Raw genomic sequence first — 11,719 nt, forward strand, 5'->3', positions numbered from 1 at the left:
ATATTAAGATAATGCTACGATATTTTGATACATTTAGTTGCATATGAAATATCGTTTCTTTGAAACCTAATATCATCTATTAAATTTTGTTCCATCTGTCATATTTATAATTAAAAATTTAAAAAAATGTCATTATTGGTCACAATGAATGATTAAATTAGTCGTGTGATTTTCTTAGACATATGAGTGTGAATTTTGAAAAAATTATGATGAAAGTTGCTGGAAATATATATATGTAAGGATATACATAAATATGGTTATGATGACAGGTTAAAATAACACCACCATTTCACATATAGAATTTTTTATTTCTGATATTGATAACTCTTACATCGCTAGGAAAATGCATTGTTTCACGTCGATACTACTTTGATTAAATGTGTGATGTTTGAAAGAATTTGAAAGAAACTAACTTCTTATTAGTAAAATAATATTTCATATGTATTAATTTAATAATACATTCAACTTCATAATATTTGCACTAGAACTAGTCAAACTAACTAATTAATAATCAGATTTTTTTCAATATCTTTGATAACATGAACGTTTACTTTTACGTTTAGATAACTATACATGAAAAGTCAATAGATCTAATGTTTATAATATTCAGTATTTTATACTTCCTGTTAAACAAGAGTTTTATATCAATGTACTAGTTGTTATTGAAATGCAAATACATTGTATTTGCTCGAATTCGTTTGGGATTTGACCCTTCGGAAGTTACATTGATCAACTCTACAAATTAAAAAGCCCAGAAAAGTGACGATATTTCAAATGTTGTTTATTAAATTTACATTAAAGTTTATGATTACCTATATTATTTTCATCGTATTTATTTTTTCTTATTTTAAATCATTTTATATTATTAACGGTGTACTTAAAAAATTAAGAAATTAATAGATAGTGGAGTTGATCAGTTTATATTTTGAGAGGCCTATTTATAAGTGTAAATACAATATTCTAGTAATGTAACAAATAGAATATAGTCGAATCGCGTGCGGTTCTCCTTTGACAGATCTCTTGCATTGCGTTTATGGCCGCTGCATAAGTTGCCAAGATTTAAGTAGAACGAAAATACAGGTCGTAATATCGATCAAACGTATCTTTGCGCCATTAAAAGGATGTCGTGATTTCCGTGGAAGTTTGAAAAGCCTCCTGGGGATCGATCTAAGCCTCGGTTAGAACACAATATCGTGAAATGTGATAGGTTTAATCTGTTCTCTTGCTTCCAACTCCAAGTCTTCGTACATAGAACGGTCGCGTGTACTCGTGACTCGTTGTGCAAATCTCCAGATAAAATAGAACCAAGAGCAATTTATCGTTGTAATTTATGGAAATATTTCTTATCGTATCTCACGTGCCGCACTTTTTTCTTTTTTTTTTTTGTTTTCACGCGAATTTTAAACAATGTTAAAATAGTTCCACACCGGTAGGATATTTTCATGTTTCCCACATGTATTTGTGTTTGTATTTTTTATTTTTCTACTTCTGCGAGTGCGGGTGTAAAAATATAGTTTATTTATTGAAGGATAGTATATCAGGACAGATTTATGGAACGAAGTAGAACAGTTGAAACTTTTGTAAGAATTTTATTGAATCGTATACATAGCTGTTTCTTACGTATGAGTGATGGATATGATTATCTTGTTTGACTATGAGGCTTGATTAAAACATGAAACATACGTTAGAGAACCGTGAAATTAAAGTATAACATTATTATGTGATACAAGTGTAAACATTTTCACCGTATGTATGCCAATAAACTACGTCACGAACATATAGTAACGAATCTGTTAAGATATTTTGTGTATTTTAATATTAGAATCATTTGCATATCATGTAAATTTTGTAAAATGAAAAATAAGTTCTTATTGATATATTTTACTAAAAATATTATTCAAATTTCCAAAAATTCACCACTGCCAATTTATAAACTTTCGATGAAATATTATGAATTAGTCACTTTGTTTACCCCAGCAGTTTTAGCATGTATAAGAAAATGATAAATATATCAACTGGTGAAAGTTATTTTATCGGAGATCTCGATTTTCAATATAACAACCGATGAATAAGCGAACGAGGCTTACAAGACCTGACACACTCTACGAGGCGCTTTATTTTAGCATATGAGCGAAATATTTACGAATTCCTCGTGCCGAAAAGCACTCAAGAGCCACGGGATTCGTCAGGTTGAAACAACAGAAGCTATCGTTGAATCCATTCAACCATATTCTCATATATCTCTGTTCGTTCAGTTTGTTCGTCCGTCCTTAGAAACTGGAACGCCATTTTTCTTCTTCAGATTAAGTAATCCTCTTTCGTAATGCTGAAAAAGTAGAAAGGAATTAAGGAGAATGATACAATTTTACGTGCACAGACACACAAACAAAACCATGTACGAATTTCACAATTATGTAAGAATTAATAGAATTTGAAGAAGAAGTTATGATAAAAGTTAAATAAGAGAGGAACTTACCTAAAATTAAGAAAATAAGATATAAAAGTCCTAGGAATCTTAAGAATCTTCGAAATAGAGAGATAGAAATATGATCTTTGTCAAATAAGCGCATAACCTAACCCCAATCACACCAATCACATTTTCCCAAACACAGAATTCCTTTTATCCATTTCAATCATCTTCGTTCATTCTACCAAGTTGCCTATTTCCAAAAAAAAAAAAAAAAAAAATGAAATCGCCGAAAGATATTAATTTTACCAATTAAAAAGCTTGGTAAGATCGTTCGAAAGCGTATCCTGTTCTCCGTATCGTCTCGTTTTCTTGCTTAAGAGACCAGAAACGCGGGTTGGTACGATGCCAAACGGTGGCCACACGTACATATACACAGTACACTACACCCACGTCTCGCGACCGCGTTCACTTCCTGCGGATTTGCACACGGGTTAGAAAAGACCGTGGCGTGGCACTGTGGCACGCGGCGAACGCGTTCTCCACGTCGGTAAATTTATATTTCAAGATCGCCTACCGAATGATCTTTACGATCGCTGGAACGTTTGCCTGACAATAACGGTTCACGACTCGAGGCAATTACTGACAGATCCAGCTCGATGCCTCGCTATCACAACGAAATGGCGCGCGTTGGTTTCAAAGCGCGAGCGAGCACACGAACGTCAGTTTGACACCGGCTTGATACATTGTACGCGGCCAGTGTCGTTTCCACTTGTCGTCGACATCTGTTTCCGTCGAGTATTTATAAAGTGATCGAACGTAGCGGAACTTAATTCCCCATATGTCGTTCGACCAAAAATTTGCCGAAGGTATTTTACCAACTATCGTATAGCTTCGTTTTTGGTAATTGAGCAATAGTAAGTGGAATGGTAAAAATGATGTAAGTAGCAGAAGGATAAAAAAGGATTTTCTTAGAAGATTGGGAATGTTTTAAAATAAATGTACGCCTATAAAAGAGAATTTCATGAAGTATCTGTAGAGCAATAGATTTTTAAATCGTGTGTTCTTATGTTTATATAAGAGTTGTGGATTCTTAAAATTAAACTTGCTTTGGAAGATGGTGAAAAAAATATTTATATTTACATTGTATTCTACCATCTTCTATATATATGTATCCCAGGCTATATATTCCATAGAAAAACATAAGATAGGTTGTGTTTAAGAATTCCTAATTTATGTAGTATTTTGCTTCTGAGTTTGTAGGATAGGTATGTTATCTACACGATATATAGATTTTCTTCTTGATGTGTCTAATTTGTGTCGACTACTTCTATTTTCAAAGTGAAATTAAGAAAGGAATTTGTTCCCGCGTATCTTACTACAGGATAAAGTTATAATCATTTATAAAGAATTGGTATTATTAACAATTGATATAATCATTCTCAAGTTCTAATTATTTAAAATAATATGAAAATTGATCAGTTCTTCTGATTCTGATAGATTCACTTGCGCTAGTAGGTCTCAAGATAATATTAAATATCTCAATTTATTATTTTTCATCGCTATTCCAAAATTATAAATAATACGAGATACCTCAAGATCCGTTTACATACATCGTATTAATATCTATAAGTCTATCGATTATCACATCGAAGGACATTTGTAGAAATTCTAAAACGAGTTGTTTTTCCTTATTACGTATTCTCTTCTGACCCAGATACGTAAAATACTCAACACTTAATTCGTCATATACATAGCACTATCAATATACAATTATAAAACTCGTAATCTTCTAGAATCTAGAACATAAATTAAGATTAAAACACCAATTTACTTTGTTTATTAAGTTACAAAATCCTGTTCATTTCATGCATCATTCTTCCACCTATCGTATTGTATTCGTACTATATTGGAATTTCGTAAAATTGGAATAGAAAACTTCATGGAAATAGTTCCAAATTAGGATAAAACAAGGGAAAGTTCAACATTGATCAATTGCCAATAGGTAATTTTCTTATCTTCATCTGGTACACGAAAACCAACGATTGTACTATTTGTGGGATTACATTGTATGCAAGTATCTAATATTACCGATCGAGTAAACGAGATGGGGCTAATGGTGGTCGATAGAGTGAGTTTAGGTAATTTCTAGGTTTGTTAAGCGATTATATTAGGTTATAACTAGTGTGTGGCTTTCGTGGCATCCATTTGTCGAACCTTCTTTTCTAACAAATATTTTCATCTTCTCTAGATTTATTTTACACTTAAAATCAGAGATATTTCTTTTCATATATAATTACTCTCATTATCTTGTGTATTTTATATGTTACACACATCTCATATATTTTCAAATTTTTCACAAGGTTATATATATTTACAGTTAGGAAACTAAAGATATTTCTGGTGAGACAAGCTGCTGCAAGAAGAGCAGTCATATTTTAGTAACATTAAATATGTCAAGTGACTGTCATAATCTCTCTTTTAAACCAACAACATTGTAAGAAGACACCTATATGTCAAAATGCTTAAAGAAAAGGTTGGTCGATAATGCCAGAATATCGAGCCAAATTCCACTTTTAACAATTCTCTGATAATTTTCATTGGTCGAACCGTGAATGTTATGCGATATATGCCAATGATTAATCCATTTCTTCACCTTCTAATAATCCAATCAGCTTAATGGCGCGTTTCCATCGCACGAATGCGCTCCCACCTAGAAAACGAAAGAGACTGGCCACCACGCGATGGCGACAACCGCGGCCAAAGGCATCAGATGATATTTATGAGAGCCCTTATGCTGGAACGTGTTGCGTGACTTCAGTGGGGGTGTTGGAACACGGGGAGACGCCGCCGCGACCAGGACGGAAATAGCTGGTCGCAAGGATTTCTCGGTGAAACGACACGCACTTTCGACACATTCTCCAGACTGCTTCCGCATAATTTGCTGGAACTCCTCTAAAAGCATTTCGTTTATATATTCTTGTGAAAATCGTGAAACTCGTGTTGACATCTGGTTTGGATGGATATATTATATTCCCGTTCTAGTATGTTTTTTATTTTCTATAAACGAAGAATATATTAATCTTTCCTAGATTATTTAGCAGCCGTAAACATTTGTCTCCTAGTTCCCTGTGTATATTGAATATTAAGTTTATCTCGTTATATGTTTCTTTTTGAACAAGTATTTTTATTTCTTTCACAGATTATTTTATACGTCGCTTTTTCTTCCTCCTTCTTCTGCGTTCAACTTTCGTCTTAGTATCTTCTTCTGTCTGAATAGGGAATTTTCTTTAATTTTAGTTTATCGTATGAAGTTGAAACGCACGTGTATGGTCTGATGGTACGAGTTTCTTTTCAACGTTGAAAGTTCGAAAAATACTCCACGCTCGTTGTATATTTTCCGAACCGAGATTAGCAGTTGTTGCACACTGCGAATATAAACGTTTATACGGATAACGTATCTCCAGGCGCCACGTGTTTTGCACAAAAATACCTCTTAAAATTCGCAATCCGCAGAAATATGTTATAAACTACGACCACTTTGCCGCGTCTAACACTGACACGAAATCGTTCATAAATCCAACGTTAATGAACAGATGTATCCCTTCATCTATTAGCTTATTAACTGTTAGAACAGTTAAAAAGTAAATAAAAAAATATTATAATTGTCAATTAAAAAATGTTTTCTAATTGTAATTCAATTAAAATTCTAATTAAAAGAAATTATCTTACGAAACCGATTTTCTCCTAAAATAACAATTATCATCTCATACTAATCACTAAAGTGGTAAATAACTCGAATAATATTATTTGTCATATCGTATCGAAGTAATGAGTTTTCAAACTCGCGTTTAGTCGTACATGATAGAAAATTTTGCTTAAAAGGGAAAAACAAAAAATAGTACACTTTTCTCAGCCGTCTCTATGCGTATTTATATTCACCACAAATGAAATAAGTAGAATATGTACGGTGCTTGTTAGTCACATCGAGGAATCGCTTTTAACACGAACATCAACTGCAAAGGGGGTTACATCGTTTTCGTCGTTCCTTAGCGGATTCGCCTTTTATCTCATAAATCTCGTAACTTATCCTCCTTACTTTGCTCCTTCTCGCCATTTTTCCGACGCTTCAGTTTCCGACACAATCAGATCGCGGTACATTCCGATTTCTGCGTAACACATTCCTTAGGTTGTTACACGAATGAACATCGTATGTTATAGGCAAAATGATAGAGAAAGTAATCGCACGTTCTCCTTTTAACGCGTTGGTTTCGTTTCGAAGAAATTTAGGATGCAATTTAACAAATTTTCTTTTTGTAAGAACAAAGTATTTATATATCAAAATTTGAGCAAGATTTAGTAGGAAAAAGTGTTGCGAATATCGAACAAAGTGTTCGTTATTTCCTTTCGCGTAAATTCGTTTGAACTATCATCTCGAGAATGTTGGCTTTATTAAATCTGAGGAATAAATTTCTCAAGGCTAGGCAAAGATTATTATTTTTTATTTTTCCCACGTACGAAAGGATTCTAAACGTTTAAGAATGTCCATTCGCAATTGTATTCATTCTGATGATTTGGAAGCACGTTTAAATTAGGCAAATACCCAATATATATGCAAATATATACGTCAGTATCATTTTGAAATAAAAACAAGTTAAAACACAAAGTAGAAAGTTAAGATTGAGAATTCGATGGAAAGTAACGAAACGTAAAATGTTTGAAAATTAAGAAAGGGATCGTGTAAGGAGGGGAAGTTTGAGATACGAAACACACTAAAAAGGTGGGATATTCGATCTACACAATGTTTCAAGCATTGTCCACGCGCGGTGGAACATGTTGCGGCAAGCCTATTTTTGTGGAACAAGAATCTGTGCTTAACGGTTTGCGAAATAGCCCGAAGGAATTGCTCAAACAAACGATTCATTTGTCTGGAAACAAAGCGTAGGTTCGGGCTGCTTTAGACGGTAGAAAGCAAGGGTTTCGTGTTTGCATCGCATTTAAACGCGAGCCGAGTGAAAAATGGGAATTGGCGAACGAACAAATTAAGCTTTCGCCTCGAGTCGAGAGTTAAAAATGAAGCAACGTCGATGTTCTTCAATTTGTTTCGATGTTGAAAGGAAATGTATTTCTTACGTACCGAAAGCGAAAGAAAGTTTCTCGGATTTGTATCGAATCGAAGAAAAAATTAAGATTACAAAAGAGAAATACTATAATACAAGTACAATTTCGTTGATTTTTTAATTTTGATACAGGTAAATATAGGTAAAAATACAGACAACTTATTTGATCCAAAGATGTAAGTTATTTATCCATTACACATTTTTCCAATTTTTATAGTTGACAATTTTCAAATTTACGAATGCTACCGATCAATGCTAATGTTGCTAAATTGTCTTTTTATTCGATCTTGGAATAAAACATATATTTTCACATTGTAGACAATTTTAAAGATATTCCTTTTTGATCGTAAAGTAAGATCGTTAATCTAAAAAATTCACTAGACTGTATCTGTCATATCTCTTTTTTGTGATCTTCATCTATGTCATTTCATAAAAAGAAAAAGGATGGTAAAAGCGCAAGGATCTAAATAAAGTTAGACGATCATCACCGATCACATCGTTTTATTCGAGAAAACGCCCACAAAATTACTCGATCGTTACGTCGAAGCTGGCAAAAATAAAAAATTGTCTCGACCTTTGGTCGAATTCTTTCGCGAGTCTTCTTTTATTCGCATTCAGGGAATCGGATAACGCTACTTGATAATAATTGAAACTGACGATGGAAACATGGTGGTCGCAGCAGTTGGTCGCAATCCAAGATCCTTCTGCAAGAAATTTGCCTGCTGTTTGCAAGTAAATTAATAACTGGCGCACTGTTTATATTTCTATATTTATGCACGTTACAATGGTAGCTAATTTAGGAATATTTTGTTCGCGAGACAATTTACACGAAGATACATTTCATCAAACTGAATTCTAATTATAAGTTATTTGTTAAAATCCTAACAATTTTTCAACAGGGAAAGTACGAAATTTACGAAAGAGTTGGAACATAGTTTTAGAAAAGGGGAAATAATAATTTTCATTTCTTCGTTAATAAACGCGATAAATTTTATTTCTTAATATGATAAAATTATATGTTTGTAATTAACGATATTATTCGTAGAATGACTCGAAGATTATCATGACTTGACATGAGCCTAACAATAAAAAATTAGGAAATGAAAACCAAAAGCTAGAGATTAGGAAGTAGAATCTAGAAATTCTAGAAATTCCAAATCGCCTTCAAAGTCACGGAAAACTCAGAAATTCCAAATATCGTCGAACTACACATATGTTATCGATCGCCATCTCATACATTATGATCTACAATGGGACCGGAAATCTTTATGTTTCCTATAATATTCGCGACCATGAAGAAGAAAGGGAAAAGATAGACGTGCTTACAAAGGGCGGTTCGAGTGTGTAAATCATCCTCGTAACACCAAATGGGTGGAAAGAAGATGGCTAGGGCAAAGCTCGGCAATTTATCGCGTCAACGCATATGATAGACTAATGTTTGTCTGTCCAACGGACTAAAGGACAAACGACATTTAAGATCCGTAAATCAACCTGTTAGCTATATAGGTGCTTTAATTTACGAGTTACTAGACAGCGATTAAAAACTTCCATTGACGAAGAAATATCATTGATAATGAGACGTGTCGCGTGTGAGGCGTTTGCGATTTAAAGGCAAGGAACGACAACCTTTTCAGTCTTTACAAGATAGAGGAAAATGTGATTTACGATATGTGTAGTTGCACTGCGGTTAGGATCGATTTACTACCTTTTTTCGAATTAGTCGAACATTTGTTTCAATTTACAATTGTAGGACTAGTTTATTGTCGTTTATTGATAATTGAACTTTTCAACATTTTTTTGAATTGTATTGATCTATTCTGTAAAAGTATAAAGTCCAGGGGAATGATGATGTTTTATGTGTTTTAAAAGGCTCGTCTTGGATCTTACAATTATTTATGCACGTTGTCGTAAAGAATTAATTTGTAGAAGCAAGCAGTTTTGCTTTTTTACACACTGTATAGCAATTATGTACGTAAATAATGAGAGTGTAAGATTTGTAAAAAAAAATTGACACGATTAGTTTGACTTAGAAAGAGCTCGATTAAATTTAGGATTTGTGTGTGTTCTGATATTAAAAAATTGGGACTAGATATTATAAAAACAAAATGTATTAGGTTGTCCCAAAAGTTGCTTTCGGTTTATAAGGAAGTAGTAGATGCACAACATTTTTTGTTTTATGTTACTTTATTGAATCACGTTTGATCCATTTTATTCTATTACTACAAGATGGATTATACATAAATCCATAAAATAAATAGAAAAATAAATAGAAAATGTCGTGCATCTATTATTTCATTTATGAAACGAAAGAAACTTTTGGAACAACCTAACGGTATAGTAGCTCGTCTATCTTGATGGGAAAAGATTGAGAAAAGGTACACGATATAATCACCAAGGCTGCAACACTGAACCATGTACGTTACTCTTCAAAACTCGTGCTACAAAAATTTCATTTTTGCCAAATGAACCTAAAAATACACGTGAAATTAACAGTCTAATTGCATTTAAGAATACACACGAGCTTATCGTAAATTCATTGCAAACTCAAGTGAATGAAAATCACGAAAGAAATCCAACGTTTTCCGATAATACTTCGTAACTCTAGTGAGTTATGGATCAATTTAACACACGATGAAGGGACATTTTCGCGATTTAGTGACATTGTGGGGTCGGTTGTCGCGTGTGCACCATGACTCACACGGAAAAAGGAGCGAATGGATACAGAAGGAACAGCGACGTAACTATAATAGACGAGCAAAGGGCACAAAGTATGCATGCACTTACGCGTGCTGCCTAATAATGTATATCATTTCTGCACGGTCAAGAGCCACGACAAAGTAAATTACGTTTGCGGAGGTGGAAAGAGATAGAAACGCACAGAGGATGAAAGAGTGGGACTCGTGCTTCTCTAATTGCACGCTCAGAATAATAGATAGCGAGGAGCTTCTACTCGTTGTCGTACTCACAGACGAATATAGACACGGCAGGTGTTTAAAGATTCGATTAAATCTCAGACGAGTGGCAAACCTTTTAATAAGTTTTATTAAAACACGTATTTTTATGTATACTCCTGTATCCGTTCTATACATTTTATACTTATTTTCTTTTACTGTATACATTTATTATATTTTCTACTCGAGGTAGAGGAGGAATTGTTGGGTTTTCAGATTATAGTAAGTGCACCGTGATGTTTGTCACGAATTATAGTTTCGCGTAGTACTGGGGAAAGACAAATATCTGCAGCTGCTCTTATTTGTCAAGGTTTATATATGGGCACGTTGAAAAAAGAAAAAAAAAAAATGAAGGAAACGAGCTTCAATTATCACGCAAACCATGAACTCTTGTCCTTTGTTTTCTGTCTTAATGATGGACACACAATGCACGATATGTTGTTGGTAAGGATATCAAATTCAGTACGCATTTGTAAATCTAAGTCAATTTCCATAGAAAAATCTCATTTCGTGAAATTTAATGTAATTTAACGTTAATTTTTATTTTTATGTAAATTCCAATACTCCAATAATTTCTTCTGAACCTGATGCAACAAACGGAAAGTCAGGTATTATATAGTAGATCGCTTTTCCGATTAAAGTACAGACCAAATCTACTTGGTCAATTTCTAATTATCCTTGAAAAAGGTACCATTTATATTTCTCAAAATACTTATAAAGTAGTCTAACCAACCAAATCTTGTTTAAGTTTAACTCTACTTAAAGATATTCTTTTTTCGAATGCCTCACGAGATGTCCTGGATATTAAAATCAAACGAAAACTTACTTACGCTATATATATGATTCCATTCCTATTCATAATCTTGTAAAACAGCAAAATAATAAATTAATAGGAATCAACGAGATTCATTGTGCAGGTCAGAACGCAGGTTAAACGCTGAACGATGAAAACTGGGCTAGTTTCGTTTCTTTCGGTCCTTCAACTTCCGAAACGCTGCTCTTGCAATGAAATTTTCTTCTCATGAGGCTCATAAATGTCCGCATACCGTATTCGACATCTTTACGATCTTCTTTATGGACTCACACTGTGAGACGTTAGACGCGCGTAGACAATAGCGAAAAGGGGTTGAATATAATCGGTCTCTCGGCTGTGAGAATAAAAGAAAGAAATTACAGTTGTAAGTGGAATGAGCGTAACGTCGCGAACAAATAACTTCGAAGCTTCTCTTCACTGGTCGAAT

At 33.6% G+C, this 11,719-nt stretch overlaps 1 long non-coding RNA gene across 1 annotated transcript; it reads right to left on the reverse strand.

The window, feature by feature from the left end:
- Positions 1–1,391: 1,391 nt before the first annotated feature.
- Positions 1,392–3,383, reverse strand: LOC117159005 (uncharacterized). Its single transcript, XR_013058369.1, has 3 exons — positions 2,985–3,383; positions 2,477–2,882; positions 1,392–2,326 (listed from the first exon to the last, which is right to left on the reverse strand). It is a non-coding gene; the product is annotated as an uncharacterized LOC117159005 (long non-coding RNA).
- Positions 3,384–11,719: the final 8,336 nt, after the last annotated feature.

The sequence above is a fragment of the Bombus vancouverensis genome, chromosome 5 (assembly GCF_051014615.1).
Source record: "Bombus vancouverensis nearcticus chromosome 5, iyBomVanc1_principal, whole genome shotgun sequence".
Classification (NCBI taxonomy): domain Eukaryota; kingdom Metazoa; phylum Arthropoda; class Insecta; order Hymenoptera; family Apidae; genus Bombus; species Bombus vancouverensis.